The sequence below is a fragment of the Procambarus clarkii genome, chromosome 35 (genome assembly GCF_040958095.1).
Source record: "Procambarus clarkii isolate CNS0578487 chromosome 35, FALCON_Pclarkii_2.0, whole genome shotgun sequence".
Lineage (NCBI taxonomy): Eukaryota > Metazoa > Arthropoda > Malacostraca > Decapoda > Cambaridae > Procambarus > Procambarus clarkii.
Window position 1 is genome coordinate 18,162,837 of NC_091184.1, and position 22,151 is coordinate 18,184,987.

Below are 22,151 nucleotides of genomic sequence, written 5' to 3' on the forward strand. Positions count from 1 at the left end.
TACCTATCTTCAAGCAGCAATTCACTCATTCAAACCGACTTATAATAGTTATCCATATATAAATGGTAATCTTTGTTCTACCTGTTAACCTGTCATATGAAGAAAGATTGTCAAAGCTTATATTACATTCTCTAGAAAAGCAAAGAATTAGGAGTGACATATGGTAGAGGTGCACAATGGGATGAATGGACATAACAAAGGGGACATTAATAGGGTATTAAAAGTAGCAACACAAGACAGAACTCGAAACAAAGTGTAAAAATTGGAAAAATTTAGATTTAGGAAAGAACTGCATGGGTAAATACACTGGGTTTGTACCTTAAGGTTCATGTATGCAATATTACAGAGTTCCAATTAACTCCCATGCATGCTGTTAATTTATGTTATGTTCATGTTTTTATGTTAAAATGTTTTTGTTGATTTGTTTGTATATTTTCATAAGTAAAGCATGCTTACCGTCTTATTCCAAGTTTTATGATAACTTTACAAGGTTTAAAACATAAAGTTCAATATATATTCTGGTTTTCACACAGGAATTATACGTTAATATAACATCATAATAACGTAATGATGTCGTGTAAATAACGTTATACTGACGTCATATAAATGTTATATTAAAGTTATAAGAACGTAAACTGGATAGCTTTACAGAAAGTAAACAAAAAAAACTAAATGTTGACTAAAAATTATTTATTCTTAAATATAAAGCATGAAAACATTATAATTCCATAGCATTTACTATTATTTTTAAATTTTTACATGAATCTTAAAAAACTGTGTCTCAAGAATATATGTTTTTAGTTATATCCTTTGGTTTTAAGAACGTCAGATATACGTATTTATAAAAATCTAATCTAAATCTATATCTAATCTATATGCTTAGATATATGCAAATGAGAGAGTAATAGAGCGAAACCTTTAAAATACTGAACAATTTGGAGGATATTGATTCATACAATTTCTTCAAAAGGTCAGATGTAACACGAACAAGGAGCAAAGGTTTTAAGCTCAACAAGCCACAGTGTAGGAGTGACAACAAATGCTTTTTAACCCATACGATTATGATCATGGCAATAAGGTTTCTAAAACAGTAGGCATTCTTCCAAAGTCAGACACTGTACTATGTTCCTCGCCCTAACCTAGTCACTCAGTATTATTCACTCATTTATCTATGTCTTGTCTATGTCTTAAAGGTTACAAGACGTACATTAGTCAATACAATTGGTGCTTAAAATGTTAAGGATCTCTTGTGACACACGGGTATTAATAAAAAAATTTATTATGTAAAATAAATAAAAAAGGCCCAAGGGCCATGAAGTAACAAGAATGCAAGGCTGTCACAAGCTGGCATAAGTAGAGAAGACGGAAGATTCTTCATATTAAAAGACCCTGCTTCTCCAAGATGGCAGTCACACCCTGCTTGCCCTGGACAATCACCATATGGAGAAGGACTGTTTACTGTGAAGGGAAGTCCACAAATGCAATGCCAGCATGAGTCAGTCTTGAAGGGTAAACGATGATGGCACCCTCACAGTAACACAAAAGCCGAGCAAGCCCAGTGAGGAAGACTGTTGATGGGAAGGAGGAGAATCATTAGTCACAACAAAATCCACATAGAAACAAAGGAGAGAAAAAAAATAAAGTGGATGTCTTCTTTTTGTATAGACATAATAAATATTGCCATTTGGCTATGTATTTATATGATATATAATAGAATACAGCATAAAACAAAATAAGAGGGGTGATAGGAGAAGAAAAGATTAGTGTTCAGTGAGAATCCACAAGGTCTTCTCTGAATACTCTTTATTTTCTTCAAGGCTGTGGGTCCCTACAATTGCACCAGAGGTGGTACACACCCCTATTATTATTTAAACAGGTGAGTAAAAATAGGTGAGTACACACACGGTGTTAGCAAACTTAGCCTCCAAACACACACACACACATGGTATCAGCAAGCTTAGCCTCCAAACACACACACACATGGTATCAGCAAGCTTAGCCTCCAAATACACACATGGTATCAGCAAGCTTAGCCTCCAAATACACACATGGTATCAGCAAGCTTAGCCTCTAAACATACACACACAAATGGTATCAGCAAGCTTAGCCTCTAAACACACACACACAAATGGTATCAGCAAGCTTAGCCTCCAAACACACACACACACCGTATCAGCAAGCTTAGCCTCCAAACACACACACACACACACACACCGTATCAGCAAGCTTAGCCTCCAAACACACATACACACATGGTATCAGCAAGCTTAGCCTCCAAACACACACACACATGGTATCAGCAAGCTTAGCCTCCAAACACACACACACATGGTATCAGCAAGCTTAGCCTCCAAACACACACACACAGAAAATGGGGACATTGAAACAGTTGATAAACTTGATTTCAAGAGAGAGAGAGAGGTCACTATGGGGAACTTCAAAATTTTTTTAATAAGTAATTAGGCAGACTTGTTGCTAGACAGGGAAGTAAATTAAATGTATGCCAAATTTTGCAAAATATATAATGAAGGCACACAAACATTCATACCAAAACAGAGATGCAGGGCCAGAAAACAGGGTTGATTCAACAGAAATTGAGAGAGGGCCACAGACCAAAAGAGACAAAAATGGAATGAAAGACATTGAAAAACTACAAGCAGATGTCAACAAAGTTTTCGATTGGGCAGCAGAAAATAACATGATGTTTAACAGTGATAAATTTCAGGTATGGCAAAAATGAGGATCTGAAACATAATACAGGGTACAAAACACAATCGAATCTTCCCATAGTAGAAAAACAGCATGTCAAGGATTTGGGAATAATGATGTCCGACGATCTAATGTTTAGGGAGCATAACCAAGCAAATATTGCGTCAGCCAGAAAAATGATCGGATGGATTATGAGAACTTTCAAATCCAGGGATCCCATCACAATGGTTGTACTCTTCAAGTCACTTATGTTGTCCCATCTCGAGTACTGCTCAGTATTCACTTCCCCCTTCAGAGCAGGAGAGATTGCTGAAATAGAGGGAATACAGAGAACATATACGGCACGCATAGACGAGATAAAACACCTAAATTATTGGGATCGTCTCAAAGCTCTCCAAATGTACTCTCTAGAAAGGAGACGAGAGAGATACCAAATAATATACACATGGAAGATACTGGAGGGCCAGGTCCCAAATCTACACAGTAAAATAACAACGTACTGGAGTGAACGATATGGAAAAAAATGCAAGATTGAACCAGTGAAGAGCAGAGGTGCCACAGGCACAATCAGAGAGCACTGTATAAACATCAGAGGTCCGCGGTTGTTCAACGTCCTCCCAGCGACTATAAGAAATATTGTCAGAACAACCGTGGACATCTTCAGGAGAAAACTGGGCTGTTTTCTAAGAGAAGTTCCGGATCAGCCGGGCTGTGGTGGGTATGTGGCCCTGCGGGCCGCTCCAAGCAACAGCCTGGTGGACCAAACTCTCACAAGTCGAGCCTGGCCTCGGGCCGGGCTTGGGGAGTAGAAGAGCAGAACCCCATCAAGCAGGTATCAACATAGAAAGAAGCCAAACCCCCAATCATACCAGCGATACAAAGATGCGAGAAACAACTATACAGCAGTAAGGGGAGAGGCAGAAAGAAATTTTTAAAAAGGGATAATGGATAAATGTAAAACAGAACTGGGCCTATTCTACAAATTCATAAACAACAAATTGCAGGTAAAGGATAATATCCAGAGGTTGAAAATAGGAAACAGATTCACAGAAAATGATAATGCAATGTGTGAAACATTAAACCAAAAGTTCCAAAGTGTGTTTATACAAAATGAAATCTTAAGAGAACCAGACACAATAAGAATTTCTGAGAACCTCATAGAGCGTATAGAGGTGTCTAGAGATGAAGTGGAAAATATGCTAAAGTAGCTAAGTAAGAACAAAGCAGTTGGTCCAGATGGAGTTTCACCATGGGTTCTGAGAGAATGTGCATCTGAGCTCAGCCTTTCACTTCACCTGATCTTTCAGGAATCCCTGTGTACAGGAGTCATAGCAAACATGTGGAAAAAGGCTAACATAGTTCCAATCTACAAAAATGGCAACAGGGAAGAACCCACCCCTCTCAGTTATAGACCTGAATCATTGACAAGTGTAACAGTGAAAAGATTGAAAAAAAAAATAATAAAAACTAAATGGGTAGAACACCTGGAGAGAAATTATATAATATCACACAGACAGTATTGTTTTCGATCTGGAAGATCCTGTGTATCGAATTTACTCAGTTTCTATGATTGAGCCACAGAGATTTTAAAGGAAAAAGGTAGTTGGGTCGACTGCATCTATCTAGACATAAAAAAGGCTTTCGACAGAGTTCCACATAAGAGGTTGTTCTGGAAACTAGAAAATTTTGGATGGGTGACAGGTAAGCTTCTAACATGGATGAAAAATTTTCTGACTGATAGAAAAATGAGGGCAGTAATCAGAGGCAATCGGACTGGAGAAGTGTCACAAGTGGAGTACCACAGTACATGCACCAGAAATGTTCATTGTCTACATAAATGATCTACCAGTTGGAATACAGAATTATATAAACATGTTTGCTGATGATGCTAAGATAATGGGATGGATAAGAAATTTAGATGATTGTCATGCCCTTCAAGAAAACCTGGACAAAATAAATATATGGAGCACCACTTGGCAAATGAAATTTAATGTGAATAAATGCCATGTTATGGAATGTGGAATAGAACATAGATCCCACACAACCTACAAATTATGTGAGAAGTCTTTATATAATTCTGATAAAAGAAAGAGGTCTAGGGTTGATTCTAGATAGAAAACTATCACTTGAGGCCCACATAAAGAACGTTGTGTGAGGAGCCTATGCCACGCTTTCTAACTTCAGAATTTCGTTTAAATACATGGATGGCGAAATACTAAAGAAATTGTTCACGAGTTTTGTTCGGCAAAGGCTAGAATATGCAGCGGTTGTGTGGTGCCCATATCTTAAGAAGCACATCAACAAACTGGAAAAGGTGCAAAGACATGCTACTAAGTGGCTCCCAGAACTAAAGGGCAAGAGCTATGTGGAGAGGTCAGAGGCATTATATATGCCAAAACTAGAAGACAACAAAAAGAGGTGATAAAATCACTATGTACAAAATAGTAACAGGAATTGATAAAATCGATAGGGAAGATTTCCCGAGACCTGGAACTTCAAGAACAAAAGGTCATAGATTTAAACTAACTAAACAAAGATGCCAAAGAAATATAAAAAAATTTCCTTTCGCATACAGAGTGGTAGACAGTTGGAACAAGTTAAGTGAGAAGGTGGTGGCGGCCAAGACCGTCAGTAGTTTCAAAGCATTATGTGACAAAGAGTGCTGGGTAGACGGGACACCACGAGCGTAGCTCTAATCCTGTAACTACACTTAGGTAACTACATTTGGTGTCAGCAAGCTTACCGTCGAAACACACACAAACAGCCTGCCTATTATTCAAGGCCTTCTCTGAGTACTCTCTATTTTCTTCTCTGAGGCTATGGGTCCCTAATCTTGCACCAGAGGTGGTACAACTTTTAAGTTTTTAACTACTGCACTGAGCACCTGATTTTGGCAAAGACTTCTTAGTGCAATTGTCAAGGACATAGTTCTGGTATTTTTTTGTTTATAAATATTCAGGTATAGTTAATGTCAAAATGTTTCAAAACTCAACAATTTATATTTCAAAACAAAAAAAGTAATGAAAACATTACAAAACATTAAAATATAGCCTAATTAATTAATTAATAAAATAGCACAACTCTCAGAATGTCTAAAGGTGCTTTGAGCAATGAAGTAGTTAATTTTATATATATAATATTATATATATAATATTATATATATAATATATATTTACCTGTGACTACTGCTTAGCAAAAATTTGATCTCTGTGAAAATTGGTCTCGTCATTGCTAGGAGATATTTTAAGACCATGATTTGCTGTGGATGGCACTGTAGTCTTCAAGTCATCAATCTAAAAATAGAGGTAATCTTTTAAAATGTAAATTTTGTATAAAAAAAATGCAAAAATAAATTGCAAGAATAATATGAAGTTATTATACAATTTTTTTTTAATTATTTAAATATTTGTGAGACATTATTAAGAAATGTATGAAGTACAGATTCTCTAAGACCTGATATGTATCTGCTTATGTTCCACCACATTACATTCAGGGCTGAAGAGAAAACACAGCCAGTAAGGTAATGATCACTTAGGATGGACTGGGATGCTACATGTAGGTGGGGGCTAAGCTGCGTGAGGCTAGGATGCCCAGCCTGCCTTGTCTAGGCTGGGCTGGGCTAGGCAACACTAGGAAGGAGTCAACAAATCTCTGGAGTGCCTTACTTTTCCTGATATCCTTAAAAAAGCAAGAATGATGCCATTTTATAAAGGAGGCGAGACAGCAGACATAAACAATTAAAGAAAAATATCAAATCTACTTATACTTTCAAAAATATTAGATTTTTTTTTTTTACAAACATCTCTTCCTACTTTGTAAAATTCAACATGAATACAAACACACACAAACATCCCTAGGAAGCAGCCCATAGCAGCTGTCTAACTCCCAGGTACTTATTTACTGTTAGGTGAACCAGATATAGAGAATAACCACAAAATGCTATCTTTATAAGAACTATCTTGTAAAGCCACTAGTACACGCAGCATTTCAGGCAGGATATATAAAATATTATATATATATATATATATATATATATATATATATATATATATATATATATATATATATATATATATATATATATATGAATACATACATACGGGACAAAGAGCCAGAGCTCAACCACCGCAAGCACAACTAGGTGAGTACACACACACACACACACACATTATATATATTATATATATATATATATATATATATATATATATATATATATATATATATATATATATATATATATATATATATATATATATGGAACTCTCAACCCTATAAGTGGAGGGTTCCTACATACTCAACCAGAGGTGGTACCCTCTATATATTAATAAAAAGGCAAGGCTATGCTAAATCTTGGCAGGGATTGGCTTGGCTTAGCTGGTCAGGGCTTGGCTAGGGTAGGAAGGACTGGTCATGTTTAATAGCAAGGCAGGGTTAGGCTAGGCAAGACTAGGTAAGGGTATACTGGGATAGGCTTGGCTACGGTAGGCTAGGAAGAGGTAAACTAGGATAAGCAAGGCTGTGCAAGCACTATGCACAGCTAGAATGAACTATGCTAAGATGGTTTAAGCTGGGCTAGGTTAGGATAAGCTGAGTCATGCAGGGCCCCGATTGACCAGTGGAGTCTAATAGTCTAACCTTCTAGCTAGTTTGCTGACCTAAGAATGTAAATGCCTAGCCCCTAACCAGAGATATATACAAGAGTTGTTACATTTTTGTACAGCCACTAGTACGAGTAGCGTTTCGGGCAGGTCCCTGGAATACGATCCCCGCCGCGAAGAATCGTTTTTTCATCCAAGTACACATTTTACTGTTGCGTTAAACAGAGGCTACAGTTAAGGAATTGCGCCCAGTAAATCCTCCCCGGCCAGGATACGAACCCATGACATAGCGCTCGCGGAACGCCAGGCGAGTGTCCTACCACTACACCACCTGCTGCAATATTATTATAAAATAAATATTACTTATTATAATCGTAAATACTAAATACCTGTTGTGTTGATTTAGGGGCGACGACGATCGTGGGATCGGATGCGAGCCACAGGTGGCCTACACCATGCTTTCTAAGGCGTCCCTCTCATAACAAAAACAAATCCGTGCATTCATACACAAACAGAGATCCCGTGGTTATGCGAATATTTGCAGTTCTTTTACTTAAAATAATAACAACTAGATTAATAATAATTAACATAATTTTTACTCAAGATTCATAAAAATCATTAATACTATTTTAAAAAAAGATTTATAAGACATCTAAAAACAGATATACAGACTTTGTGTGATATTTATTTCAACATTATATATTAATAGAATGTTGTAACTATTATTTTTAAATATTAGGTAGTTTCCAGCTACGTATATCGAATATAAACGTTGCAAAAAGATTTTAGACTGAATTAACACATTACACATTTATGGAGTAATTAACAACAAAACAATCTTTATTTTCATTGCAGAACATATATCAGAGCATACTAGTGACTCATACATTTAAAATAGTGTGATTTTTAAACAATTCGGTTGTAAACCCGCAGAACCGCCTACCCGCCAAAGACGTAACATAAGAAATGGTATATAATTCATTATTTTAAATTACATATATAATCATTAATAATATTCGGCAGCTATCGAGGTTCTCCATAGGTAAATTCCTGTACTCTAACAAGATGCTACTTGCTGTTTAGCTGTTTAAATTCTTGGAAAATCGTAATGACCAGCGACATAAAATATAACAATGAAATAGTAGCTGGTAACTGTAGCTGAACGAAAAATTAAATTCCAAATTGATTAGATGTTTTTCTAAATATAAAGATCGACCTGAAGGAATTTTATGAATTATGGACTAATTAAACAAAAAAATAGGTAATTTTACTTGAAGAACAGATACCAGAGAATAGTTAGTGAGTACATTTATATTGTATAATGGGAGAAAGCCCCTGGTAGCCGCGAATTAAAATAACCACCTACATTAATTGATAACTAGGAAATTGTATCTGGAAACTTTATCTGAACGAAAACACAATACCAATTTGTTTAGATGTTTTTCTTAATATAAAGATCAACAGTAAGGAATCTTATTCATTATGGACAAATTAACAAAAAAAAAAAACGATAATTTTCATTGAGGACCATATATTAGAGCATACTTAGTCACTTATATATTAAAAGTATTGTGTATTTTGAACCATTGAGGTTGTAAACAAACAGAACGGCCTACCCGAAAAGTCGTAACATAAAATGTTGCATATGTTTGCTAATTTATTATTTGATAAATGATTATTATTAATTTACGACAACTATAGAGGTTTCCCATTAGTTAAATTGCTGTAGTCTGACTAAATGCTACTACAAAACATATATAAATCCTGGGAAAGTCACAATGACCAGCGACATTAAAGCATAGAGGCTAGGGTTCGAGTCTCCTGGTGGGAAAGTGTTCTAAAGTTGTATACTTGACTCTCGTGTTTAGGAGAGTTGTGCCTTAAGCATAGACACTGTGTCTTCCCATATTAACAGGGACTTGATGAAATTAACGTCTAAATGACCCCTCACTTGCTCTAGTGCTCTTGGGAGGTGGTGATCTTTGTGGTATTTAAATACTCCGAAATTACCATCTCTTTTAGGGGTCTGAGCAGGTGGTGGAGAGGGTTAAGGCGTACCTGTTATGCCAGTTGCTGGAAGACTTCTGTGCTGGCTAGGGTTCGAGTCTCCTGGTGGGAAAGTGTTCTAAAGTTGTATACTTGACTCTCGTGTTTAGGAGAGTTGTGCCTTAAGCATAGACACTGTGTCTTCCCATATTAACAGGGACTTGATGAAATTAACGTCTAAATGACCCCTCACTTGCTCTAGTGCTCTTGGGAGGTGGTGATCTTTGTGGTATTTAAATACTCCGAAATTACCATCTCTTTTAGGGGTCTGAGCAGGTGGTGGAGAGGGTTAAGGCGTACCTGTTATGCCAGTTGCTGGAAGGCTTCTGTGCTGGCTAGGGTTCGAGTCTCCTGGTGGGAAAGTGTTCTAAAGTTGTATACTTGACTCTCGTGTTTAGGAGAGTTGTGCATTAAGCATAGACACTGTGTCTTCCCATATTAACAGGGACTTGATGAAATTAACGTCTAAATGACCCCTCACTTGCTCTAGTTCTCTTGGGAGGTGGTGATCTTTGTGGTATTTAAATACCCCGAAATTACCATCTCTTTTAGGGGTCTGAGCAGGTGGTGGAGAGGGTTAAGGCGTACCTGTTATGCCAGTTGCTGGAAGGCTTCTGTGCTGGCTAGGGTTCGAGTCTCCTGGTGGGAAAGTGTTCTAAAGTTGTATACTTGACTCTCGTGTTTAGGAGAGTTGTGCCTTAAGCATAGACACTGTGTCTTCCCATATTAACAGGGACTTGATGAAATTAATGTCTAAATGACCCCTCACTTGCTCTAGTGCTCTTGGGAGGTGGTGATCTTTGTGGTATTTAAATACTCCGAAATTACCATCTCTTTTAGGGGTCTGAGCAGGTGGTGGAGAGGGTTAAGGCGTACCTGTTATGCCAGTTGCTGGAAGGCTTCTGTGCTGGCTAGGGTTCGAGTCTCCTGGTGGGAAAGTGTTCTAAAGTTGTATATATATATATATATATATATATATATATATATATATATATGTCGTACCTAATAGTCAGAACGAACTTCTCAGCCTACTATGCAAGGCACGATTTGCCTAATAAGCCAAGTTTTCATGAATTAATTGTTTTTCGACTACCTAACCTACCTAACCTAACCTAACTTTTTCGACTACCTAACCTAACCTAACCTATAAAGAAAGGTTAGGTTAGGTTAGGTAGGGTTGGTTAGGTTCGGTCATATATCTACGTTAATTTTAACTCCAATAACAAAAAATTGACCACATACATAATGAAATGGGTAGCTTTATCATTTCATAAGAAAAAAAATAGAGAAAATATATTAATTCAGGAAAACTTAGCTTATTAGGCAAATCGGGCCTTGCATAGTAGGCTGAGAAGTGCGTTCTGGCTACTAGGTACGACATAAATAAATAAAAGTGAATATGAAACTCCTGGTGGTCAACTCTGCGCATGTAGTGCATCCACTGTGGGAGAGCTATTCCCTTCAAAAAGTATAATCGTGTGGCTTTATGTTTAAAGAAACAATTTCAATTACATTCTTTGATTGAAAATCATGAATATAAATACAAGTGTTAATTGTAAATGACCAGTTATAAACAAAAATAAGAAGTAGGAAAAATGATATGTGGAACCAGACAAAAACATTGGAACGCTTAGGTGATGAGAGGGTAAACAACCGCCGCCATTTTAGCGAGTCCCACCCGCCGGTGATGTCCAGCACGAGCATTAAGGGAAAACCTTGACACAAACTGCACGGATACAAGACACTCCGTACATTGACAACATCGCACACTAATATTTTTACCACTTCGGACACCAGCTTTAGACGTTTCGCATATGTGTACGTGTTCCATATTAAAACGACAATATAATGCTATTAACAATTAAAATCTTCTATTTAACAGGCATATAGTTATTAAATGAAGTTTAGTGATGTAATAGACATAATCCGGAGTTGGTAAGGACGCCGCCCGCCAGCGTAAACACAACACACCCGAATGCCCACAAACACGATACAACGCACAAAACACAACACTTCTGTCAGTTTTTGGATAAACTCCTTTTATATTTATTATGTGAGAGTTATACATGTATAAAATGATAACTATTATAGGTAAGCGCCTAATATTTAATATTAATCAATAAAAAAGAAGTCAGAAGCCACACGCCTGTCTGTACATGTCTTTTGTGTAAAAGTATTTTGGGCGCTCATGTACTTGTGCGCTAGCTGGCGTTCACAACTGTTCTCGCCTACAAGCATTAGAATTAAACAAACGAATTTATTTTTTCATTTATATACAAGAAGAGAAGGCTACCCTTGAGTCTGTAATATTCATCTGATCACTGGTCTCCCATTTGGTCCTCATTGCTTTATCTTACTATTATTGAATGTCAATAACCGTATTATGCAATTTCAATTTCTTCTATTTCTTTCTTTATTATGCACCCCATACCCATCCCGTGGGCGGTGGTGTAAAGGATTACAGAGGCACATAATCAGTTCAGGAACTGAACCCTCTAGTTCGTTTAGCTAAGCAAATAACAATGTTTGACGCTAGTTACAAAATTATTAATGTTGTATACACATGTACACACACTCATACATACATATATATATATATATATATATATATATATATATATATATATATATATATATATATATATATACATATATATATATATATATATATATATATATATATATATATATATATATATATATACGTATACATATATACATACACATACATTCAGATTCAGATTCAGATGTTTATTCAGGTAAGGTATATACATACAAGTGATGTTACATTAATGGATTGATATATAGATAGAGCTAGTACATACAATGCCTAAAGCCACTATTACGCAATGCGTTTCGGGCAAGAAAAACATTAATATCTAGAACTTAATACTAATTGAGCATAAAGAATAAAAGATGTTGAGAACAAATACAAATAAAGATAAAAAAAAGGGGCAACATGACTGAAAAAGCAGCACAAATACAATAGGTTGACAAACAGTGTTGATTACAAAAAAGAAAAAAAAAAAAGAAAATAACAGACATGGGTTGACAATAGAGGAGTGAGGTAGATTACAGGGAATTTATTAGGTAGTGTTTAGTTTTTATCTTAAACTGGTTGAGAGAGGTACAGTCTTTAACATGGTTGGGAAGGTCATTCCACATTCTGGGCCCCTTGATTTGCAGAGCATTTCTAGTTTGATTAAGACGTACTCTAGGAATATCAAAACTGTATTTATTTCTGGTGTGGTGCTCATGGGTTCTGTTACAACCTTCTATGAAGCTTTTAAGATCAGGATTGGCATTATAGTTTAGCGTTTTATATATGTATAATACACATGAGAGAATGTGCAGTGACTTAATATCTAACATATTAAGAGATTTGAGTAGGGGTACCGAGTGATGTCTGGGGCCAGAGTTGGATATTGTTCTAATAGCGGCTTTGTGTTGGGTAATTAGAGGACGTAAGTGATTTTGGGTAGTAGAACCCCAAGCACAAATACCATAGTTGAGATAAGGATAGATAAGGGAGTAATAGAGAGTCACCAGAGCAGGGCGTGGTACATAATATCTGATCTTAGAAAGAATGCCCACAGTTTTTGAAACTTTTTTTGATATATTTAGAATGTGTCCCTGGAAATTCAGCTTGTTGTCAATGAGAATGCCAAGGAATTTGCCATCTAATTTGTTACAAATTTGGGTATTGTTTATTTTGAGATTTATAAGACTAGAGGATTTATTGCCAAACAGAATATAGAAGGTTTTGTCAATGTTAAGGGTGAGTTTGTTGGCAGTTAGCCAAAGATGGACTTTATTTAGCTCAGTATTTACTGTGGCATTTAGAGCAAGAGGGTCAGGACTGGAGTAAATGAAGGTTGTGTCGTCAGCAAATAGAATTGGTTTGAGGTGTTGGGAGGCATTTGGAAGGTCATTAATGTAGATGAGAAAGAGGAGAGGGCCAAGTATGCTGCCCTGAGGAACACCAATGTTGATGGGTAGGGTGGGAGAAATTGTATTATTCACAGAAACATATTGGAGCCTGTCAGTAAGGTAGGACTCGAGGTATTGTAGGGAGTGCCCTCTGACTCCATAATGATGTAATTTAAGAAGAAGGTTATGGTGGTTGACAGTATCAAAAGCTTTACGCAGGTCCACAAATAACCCAACTGGGAGCTCCTTTTTATCAAGGGCTGTATGAATCGAGTTAAGCATACTAATAAGTGCATCGTTAGTGCTTTTTTTGGGTCTGAAGCCATATTGGCAAGGGCTAAGTATATTGAGTTTGGCTAGATATGAGTAAAGCTGCTTGTATATAAGTTTTTCAAAAATTTTTGACAAGTTTGGCAGGATTGATATAGGTCTGTAGTTGTTAACATCTGTGGGATCACCACATTTGTGGACAGGCGTTACTCTCGCTTTTTTTAGAATATCTGGAAAGGTTTGGAGTTCAAGTGACTTGTTGAAGAGCAAAGCAATAGCAGGGGCTAAAGATCTGGAGGCTTTTTTGTATATTAATCACATATTTAATCACCTACACAAATACACACATCAATAATCTTTGTGTCACAGGTGATCAACAAGAGGCTCACAACAGTCACTATAAAAGGCACTTTGCATCTATAGTGAGTCACACAGTTACTAGTCTTGCTGCAAACCCACCCAACTGGGCGGCAGCTTTACAGATGGCTCATTTGGGTACTCAGCTTCCACCTGTGTCCCCTTGTGCGTGTACCACATGTGTTAAATAAATGTATGTATGTATGTATGTAAGGAGAGAGAGGAGAGAAAGAGAGAGAAAGAGATGAAGACCGAGACAGAGAAATAGATATAGACAGAGTCAGGGAGAGAATGTTAGACACAGAGACGGATAGATAAGGATATGCAAAGTCAGTGAGAGAATGACAGAGATAGAGCGAGGAAAGAGACAGAGATAGGCTGACACAGAGAATGGCAGAAACGAGGAGAGGCAGAGACAGAGGGACAGGGCCAGAGGAGGGACGGGGGAACAGAGGGGGGGGGGGCAGTGGGACAGAGAGGGAGACAGGGACAGAGAAGGGGACAGGGACAGAGACAGAGGGACAGGAACAGAGGGACAGAGACAGAGGGACAGGGTTAGAGAGGGGGACCGGGGGACAGAGGGAGGAGAGGGGGGCAGGAGACCAAGAGAGAAGGGACAGAGGAGAGACAGGGGATAGAAAGAGTGGGCAGGGGGACAGAGGGAGGGACAGGGACAGACAGAGAAAGACAGGAACAGGGGGGCAGAAAGGGCGGACAGGGGGACAGAGAGAGGGACAGGGGGCAGAGATAGGGACAGGGGAACAGAGACAGGGACAAGGGGACAGAGATGGATAGGGAGCCTGGAGGAAAAGGAGGAGGACAGATGAAGGACAGCGGACAGAAAGAGTGGGCAGGGGGACAGAGAGAAGGACAGGGGGACAGAGATGGACAGGGGGACATAGAGGAACAGGGGGACAGAGAGTGACAGGGGGACAGAGAGAGGAACAGGAGGACAGAGAGGAACAGGGGGACAGAGAGAGACTGGGGAACAGAGAGAGGGACAATGGGATAGAGAGGGACAGGGGGACAGAGAGATGGAAAGGGGGGACAGGGGGAAAGAGATCGGGGACAGAGGACAGAAAATGTGGGCAAGGGGACAAAGTGAGGGACAGGGGGACAAAGATGGACAGGGGGACAGGAGGAAAGGGGGGAGATGTATGAGGGGGGAATGTTTGCGAGAGATGGAGAAGGGGTATTTAGAACGGTAAGTTAGAGAGGGGGACAACTAAGGCGCATCATTGAAAAGGAAAGCAAATGAGCATCATTGCAGTAGCAAGAGCCACGCACATCTTCAGCCTGCGTTGTTGAGACATTGTCAATTAAGCGGTGTCCAATAGCAGTATCTTCGGTATTTAAGCGATACCTTAAAAAATACTGGAAATATTGAAAGATATTAATCCAGATATTAATCCCCTTGTGCAACGCACACAAGAGGCAACAGCTTCTAGCTCTACAAGCGGCAATATAAAATAGAGAATAGGCGATTGTTTTCACTCACAGTGTAATAAACCCACGGACCCACCCACCCGCTGAAGCCGTAAATACCAAGACATTACTTCCGTTTAAAATTAAGCCGGAATAATCCTCAGGTATGTGGAGGATGTGGGAGGCCTTTGATCAACCGCCGACTTCCTGCCCCGTCGACGGGGCCACCAGCCCTCAGCCAAATTCTTGTGAAACACGTATGTGTGTGTATTAAATATTTTAATTTATTATTTCCAAGATTTAGCTGTTAGCTCTTGGACCCCGCCTTTCTAAGCGTCGGTTGTCTAATGTACCGACTCTCGGCCTCTTTTCCTCCATCATATCTGTAGCGAGTATCCCAATAATATACTCGCTCCAAATATAGTGTTAATATTCCTGTCAACCTTTGGAGATGAATGAGGTGAGGCGTTGCCCGGGCAACACGGTGAGGTGTTGCCCGAGCAATATAAGCAGCAAGAATAGCAAACATTAACTAGTCTACTTTCAAGTGTGGTCTAGAGCAGACACTTGCGAGATACTGTACCGACGCTCAGTGCGCTCAACTCACACCAACGTATCACCTGTGTACTTCTGTATATTCGACCAAATATATATATAGTATCTTAGTGTCTGTGTTTATTTGTCACCATACTTTACGTAACAATAGAACCGTTACATATCTAAACAACATATATTTTTATCTAACACACACACACATCCCCAAGATGCAGCCTATAGCAGCTTCCTGACTTTCAGGTTCCTATTTACTGCAAGGTGAATAGAGGCATTAGTATGTGTATGTTTGTGTCTGTGTGTGTGTGTGTACGTGTGTGTGTTTGTGTGTATACTCACCTAGTTGTGGTTGCGGGGGTTGAGCTCTGGCTCTTTGGTCCCACCTCTGAACTGGCAATCAACTGATGTACAGATTCCTGAGCCTACTGGGCTCTATCATATCTGCATTTGAAACTGTGTATGGAGTCAGCCTCCACCACATCACTGCCTAATGCATTCCATCTATTAACTACTCTGACACTGAAAAAGTTCTTTCTAATATCCCAGTGGCTCATTTAGGTACTAAGTTCCACCTGTGTCCCCTTGTTCGCCTACCACCCGTGTTAAACAGTTTATCTTTATGTACCCTATCAATTGCTCTGAGAATTTTGTAGGTAGTGATCATGTCTACCCTTACTCTTCTGTCTTCCAGTGTCATGAGGTGCATTTCTCGCAGCCTGTCCTCGTAACTCATGCCTCTTAGTCCTGGGACTAGCCTATTGGCATACCATTAAACTTTTTCAAGCTTCGTCCTGTGCTTGACAAGGTGTGTGTGTGTACGTGTATAACACACACGTACTTATGTGGTACGTATGTACTACATAATTGTAAGGCGTTTGCTGAATTAGAAAAGTCGGCTAGCAGTCCACCCTTAACGACACAATTAACTCATTACATAAAAAAAATACGTGGCTGTGCAACAGTGTGTGGGAATTGGGGAACTGGTGTGCATTTAGACGACTGGTGAGGACCAACAATGACGTAGAAGGATGACACCAGCGTCTGAATCAATGGGCAGTGAGGGACAACTTGGCTTTATATATTTTAATCCCCTTACTGTACCGTGAGGCGTCCCTGGTAACCTTGCAATACCAACTGGTTTCTGATCAAAAGCTAAAGTCCAGTCGCCGCAAGAGCAATGAAGAGAAACAGGAACATTTGTGGAAGCTTTGGGACCGTTACGAGGAAAAACAGATAAGCACCTCACAGTTCCTCAAGGAATGTTCGCGTTTTATCCCAGGAAGTGCCTGAACTAGAATTAGAAAACAGCAGTCTGTTTACTGGTTGTTATTTAACTTAAGTTAGTTGTAAATGATAATGTAAAAATAGCCACTAAGAACTGATGAGTTGCCCAAGACTTTTGCTCGTAAAGAGGGAATTGATTACAAACTTGGACTGCCTTTGAGCAGCCTGAGGGCAGCAATATCCCAGGAACATCAGCTAAATTTCGGAGACTTGAAGCAAAGTGAAATTCACACCAGTTACTCCATCTATCATCATTCTATTATGCAGGAAGAACCGCACGTCTATGGGTCATCCAATAATGTTAGCAGACTTCTAGATGTTACCACTGCTAGGCTTAGGTTCGGCTACAAGTACCTCTGGGAGTTTGTAACATCTGCTGATGTAGATTTGACTAAATGTAAACTCTGTCAGCAGAACTATTCGCTTACTTTGCGCCATTATATAATGGAATGTGAAAAAATCGCGGAATTTAGGGATAACACCATCAATAGTGTCCAAGAAATGTGTAAGTACTTCATTCATAATGATGTGCTGCTCGAAATCTTAGCGAAGTATCCAAAATTTGCTTACTGTAGGTAATGCTGCACATAACTGTAAAGCTGCCGCCCAGTTGGGTGGGTGTGCAGCAAGACTAGTAACTGTGTGACTCACCATAGATGTAAAGTGCCTTGTATAGTGACTGTTGTGAGCCTCTTATTGATCACTTGTGACACAAAGATTATTGATGTGTGTATTTGTGTAGGTGATTAGATATGTATGTGCATGTATATATGTATACGTATATATATATATGTACATGTATGTATGAGAGTGTGTACATGTATATATATAATATTAATAATTTTGTAACTAGCGTCACAAATTGTTATTTGCTTAGCTAAACGAACTAGAGGGTTCAGTTCCTGAACCGATTATGTGCCTCTGTAATCCTTTACACCACCGCCCACGGGATAGGTATGGGGTGCATAATAAAGAAAGAAATAGAATTGAATTGGTCTGATTAAGACTTTATGACTATGTAATCTATGTTTTGCTCCACTACTTACTGGTTGAGTATGGGGTGCATAACAAATAATAGCCTCCTTCGGGGGCGCCTTGTTTTCTAAACGTGTTAGTCTTAAATCCTTTAATCTTAAATCTTGCTACAATGTACCTCTTAATATATGTTATGTACTCTCGCAACCCAATGTACCTTCTTGTATATAAATAGATTTCAACTGTAAGGGGGTATGGTTTGCACCTTGTTATTCTAATAATGGATAAATAATTCTAATAATGGAAGCGCTAATTATATGAACAAATGCCATGTATTTATTCAGATGATAACAACAGCGAACACAAACCAGCGCATATACGAACGGAATGGTTTGTATGTACAAACTTCTCAGTGAACGAAGTTGTTTCTAGCCCGGTATCCGAAATTGCAGTATACGACTTGATCAGTCCCCAACTGCACCTATCATAAAGAAGAAGCACCACCACTGACCGCCAAGTGCTCACATCAAGTCTAACTCTAAGAAACAACACTCAAGCCTTGACGCTTCTCCCAACATCCGGGGGAGAAAACCTCCACACAGACTGTACCTGTCACAAAGAAGATTTTTTTTGTTTTTGTTTTTTTGTAGATATATACAAGAGTTTTTACATTCTTGTACAGCCACTAGTACGCGTAGCGTTTCGGGCAGGTCCCTGGAATACGATTCCCTGCCGCGAAGAATCGTTTTTTCATCCAAGTACACATTTTACTGTTGCGTTAAACAGAGGCTACAGTTAAGGATTTGCGCCCAGTAAATCCTCCCCGGCCAGGATACGAACCCATGACATAGCGCTCGCGGAACGCCAGGCGAGTGTCTTACCACTACACCACGGGGACTGCTGAAGACTCACCAGTGTCCACAGTGTCCGAAGGTATTCCCCAGTCCTTCACATGTGAAGACTTACATGTTAGTGCATTTAGGTGATAAACCTCATGAGTGTCCAGAGTGTGGGAAGAGATTCAGTCAGCGTGGACATATGAAGCGTCACATGATGGTGCATGCAGATGAGAGACCTTTTCAATGTGCCGAGTGTGGCAAAAAATTTAGAGTACATGGAAATATAATAAGGCACATGTTAGTGCATTCAGGTGACAAACTTCATGAGTGTCCAGAGTGTGGGAAGAGATTCAGTCAGCGTGGACATATGAAGCGTCGCATGATGGTGCATGCAGATGAGAGACCTTTTCAATGTGCCGAGTGTGGCAAAAAATTTAGAGAACGTGGAAATATAATAAGGCACATGTTAGTGCATTCAGGTGACAAACTTCATGAATGTCCAGAGTGTGGGAAGAGATTCAGTCGGCGTGGACATATGAAGCGTCACATGATGGTGCATGCGGATGAGAGACCTTTTCAATGTGCCGAGTGTGGCAAAAAATTTAGAGTACGTGGAAATATAATAAGGCACATGTTAGTGCATTTAGGTGACAAACTTCATGAGTGTCCAGAGTGTGGGAAGAGATTCAGTCAGCATGGACATATGAAGACTCACATGTTAGTGCATTCAGGTGACAAGCCTCACGAGCGTCCAGAGTGTGGGAAGAGATTCAGTGAGCGTGGACATTTGAAGAATCACAGGATGGTGCATGCGGATGAGAGACCTTTTCAATGTGCCGAGTGTGGCAAAAAATTTTGAGAACGTGGAAATATAATAAGCCACATGTTAGTGCATTCAGGTGACAAACTTCATGAATGTCCAGAGTGTGGGAAGAGATTCAGTCGGCGTGGACATATGAAGCGTCACATGATGGTGCATGCGGATGAGAGACCTTTTCAATGTGCCGAGTGTGGCAAAAAATTTAGAGTACGTGGAAATATAATAAGGCACATGTTAGTGCATTCAGGTGACAAACTTCATGAGTGTCCAGAGTGTGGGAAGAGATTCAGTCAGCATGGACATATGAAGACTCACATGTTAGTGCATTCAGGTGATAAACTTCATGAGTGTCCAGAGTGTGGGAAGAGATTCAGTCAGCATGGACATATGAAGACTCACATGTTAGTGCATTCAGGTGACAAGCCTCATGAGTGTCCAGAGTGTGGGAAGAGATTCAGTAAGCGTGGACATATGAAGAATCACAGGATGGTGCATGCGGATCAGAGACCTTTTCAATGTGCCGAGTGTGGCAAAAAATTTAGAGTACGTGGAAATATAATAAGGCACATGTTAGTGCATTCAGGTGACAAACCTCATGAATGTCCAGAGTGTGGGAAGAGATTCAGTTGTCTTGGAAGTATGAAGACTCACTTGTTAGTGCATTCAGGTGATAAACTTCATGAGTGTCCAGAGTGTGGGAAGAGATTCCGTCAGCTTGGACATATGAAGAGGCACAAGATGATACATGCAGATAATAGGCTAAACACTTTGAGTGTGGAAGATAATTAAGAAAATATTGAAGGATAATAAGGCACATAATGGTATATTAACTTACCTTTAATCACAATATCAGTTGGATGTTCTTCAGAGGTAATTATATTTCGTTTGTGAAAAACACTTCACCATGAAAGGTAAAAATCTGAAGATATTTTAATATATTGTTCTTTTATGAAAGTTAGATGACCAAGCAAGAACTACAGAAGCTGTCACTGTAGGAAAACTCGAAATTGCTTATAAGTATATAAATATCTATTTAGTTTAGCAAAGATAAAACAAAGCTTTAAATGTTTTTCTTCATATATATGTAAATAATAATGTGCTATGTTTTTGCTCTCTGTGCAAATTGATATAAAATTCAATATACTCTGTTGCTAAATCATGGACATTTTTGTTGTAATATTATTTAGCATTGGAGTTGGTGAAGAAGACAGTCTGAGATGTTTAGTATTCAACTATAGTGTACTTATAATAGTATAGTAAGCAAGCTTTTCATTTTATAGATTTCATAATTGATATTTTACTTTTTTGGTCATCTATTGTTATCAATTATTCTAGTTAATTTTTTACATTCCTAGTTCCCATTAAGTTTTTTTTTCTTTTTGCTTAAAATTACCATTAAGTTTATATTACTTTAGAATTTTTATTCTACTTTTTTCTTTGTTTTCTATTTTGTAATTTGCCATTCTTGCCTTGTTTTCCTGCAAACAGCCTTTTTATGCAGACAAGTATAGACCCAGAACTAAACCTCTTATCCACTATCTATGACAATCATCACTTCAATGATCAAAATTGCAGATATTTTACAGCACATGATGTAAACAATGTATTAACAGATAATCACAATATCTCTGTAATCAACTTGAACGTTAGATCCCTAGGTAAACACTTCGATGATGTTAGTGCCTTGATTGAAACTATTGACAACAAATTCTCTTTTATTATACTTACTGAAACGTGGTTGAAAGAGGATACTTCTCAACTCTTTAACATGCCTAACTACTCGGCAATTCACAACTGTCATCAAATGCAGAGAGGTGGTAGTACTGCTCTTTACTACCACCAAGAACTAACATGCTTAATAATAATTAGAACTAGAGACTGCTGTGGGGAGTATATCTTCGCCAGTTTCAGAGTCAAGGGTGCCGAGTCTGTCCTGTCTGTGGGTGCAGTCTATAGAATTCCTAACACTGATGTGTCTGAATTAAATTCAAACCTTAGAAATCTAATACTAGATAACAGACTGAACAAAAACCATCTTATTATTGCAGGGTACTTTAATATTGACCTCTGCGAGCCTGAACACCCTACTGCTGTTAGCTTCCTCAACTGTATGAATTCCTGCTTCCTCATACCCTTAATCACTAGACCAACTAGAATCACTGATAGTACTGCTACGACTCTAGATCACATCTGGACCAACATAACCTCTCCGCTTACTTCAGGTATAATCACCGATAGCACTACAGACCATTACCCCACATTTCTCTTAACTAACATTATCAAACCACCCCTTGAGTCAAGTGAGTTAAGCTTTAGGCTGCACAATGAAACTGCTTTAAAAAA

At 38.7% G+C, this 22,151-nt stretch overlaps 1 long non-coding RNA gene across 1 annotated transcript; it reads right to left on the minus strand.

Annotated features, from left to right (window-relative positions):
- Positions 1-1,261: 1,261 nt before the first annotated feature.
- LOC138371251 (uncharacterized) lies at positions 1,262-7,817 on the minus strand. Its single transcript, XR_011230363.1, has 3 exons — positions 7,700-7,817; positions 5,886-6,002; positions 1,262-1,568 (listed from the first exon to the last, which is right to left on the minus strand). It is a non-coding gene; the product is annotated as an uncharacterized lncRNA (long non-coding RNA).
- Positions 7,818-22,151: the final 14,334 nt, after the last annotated feature.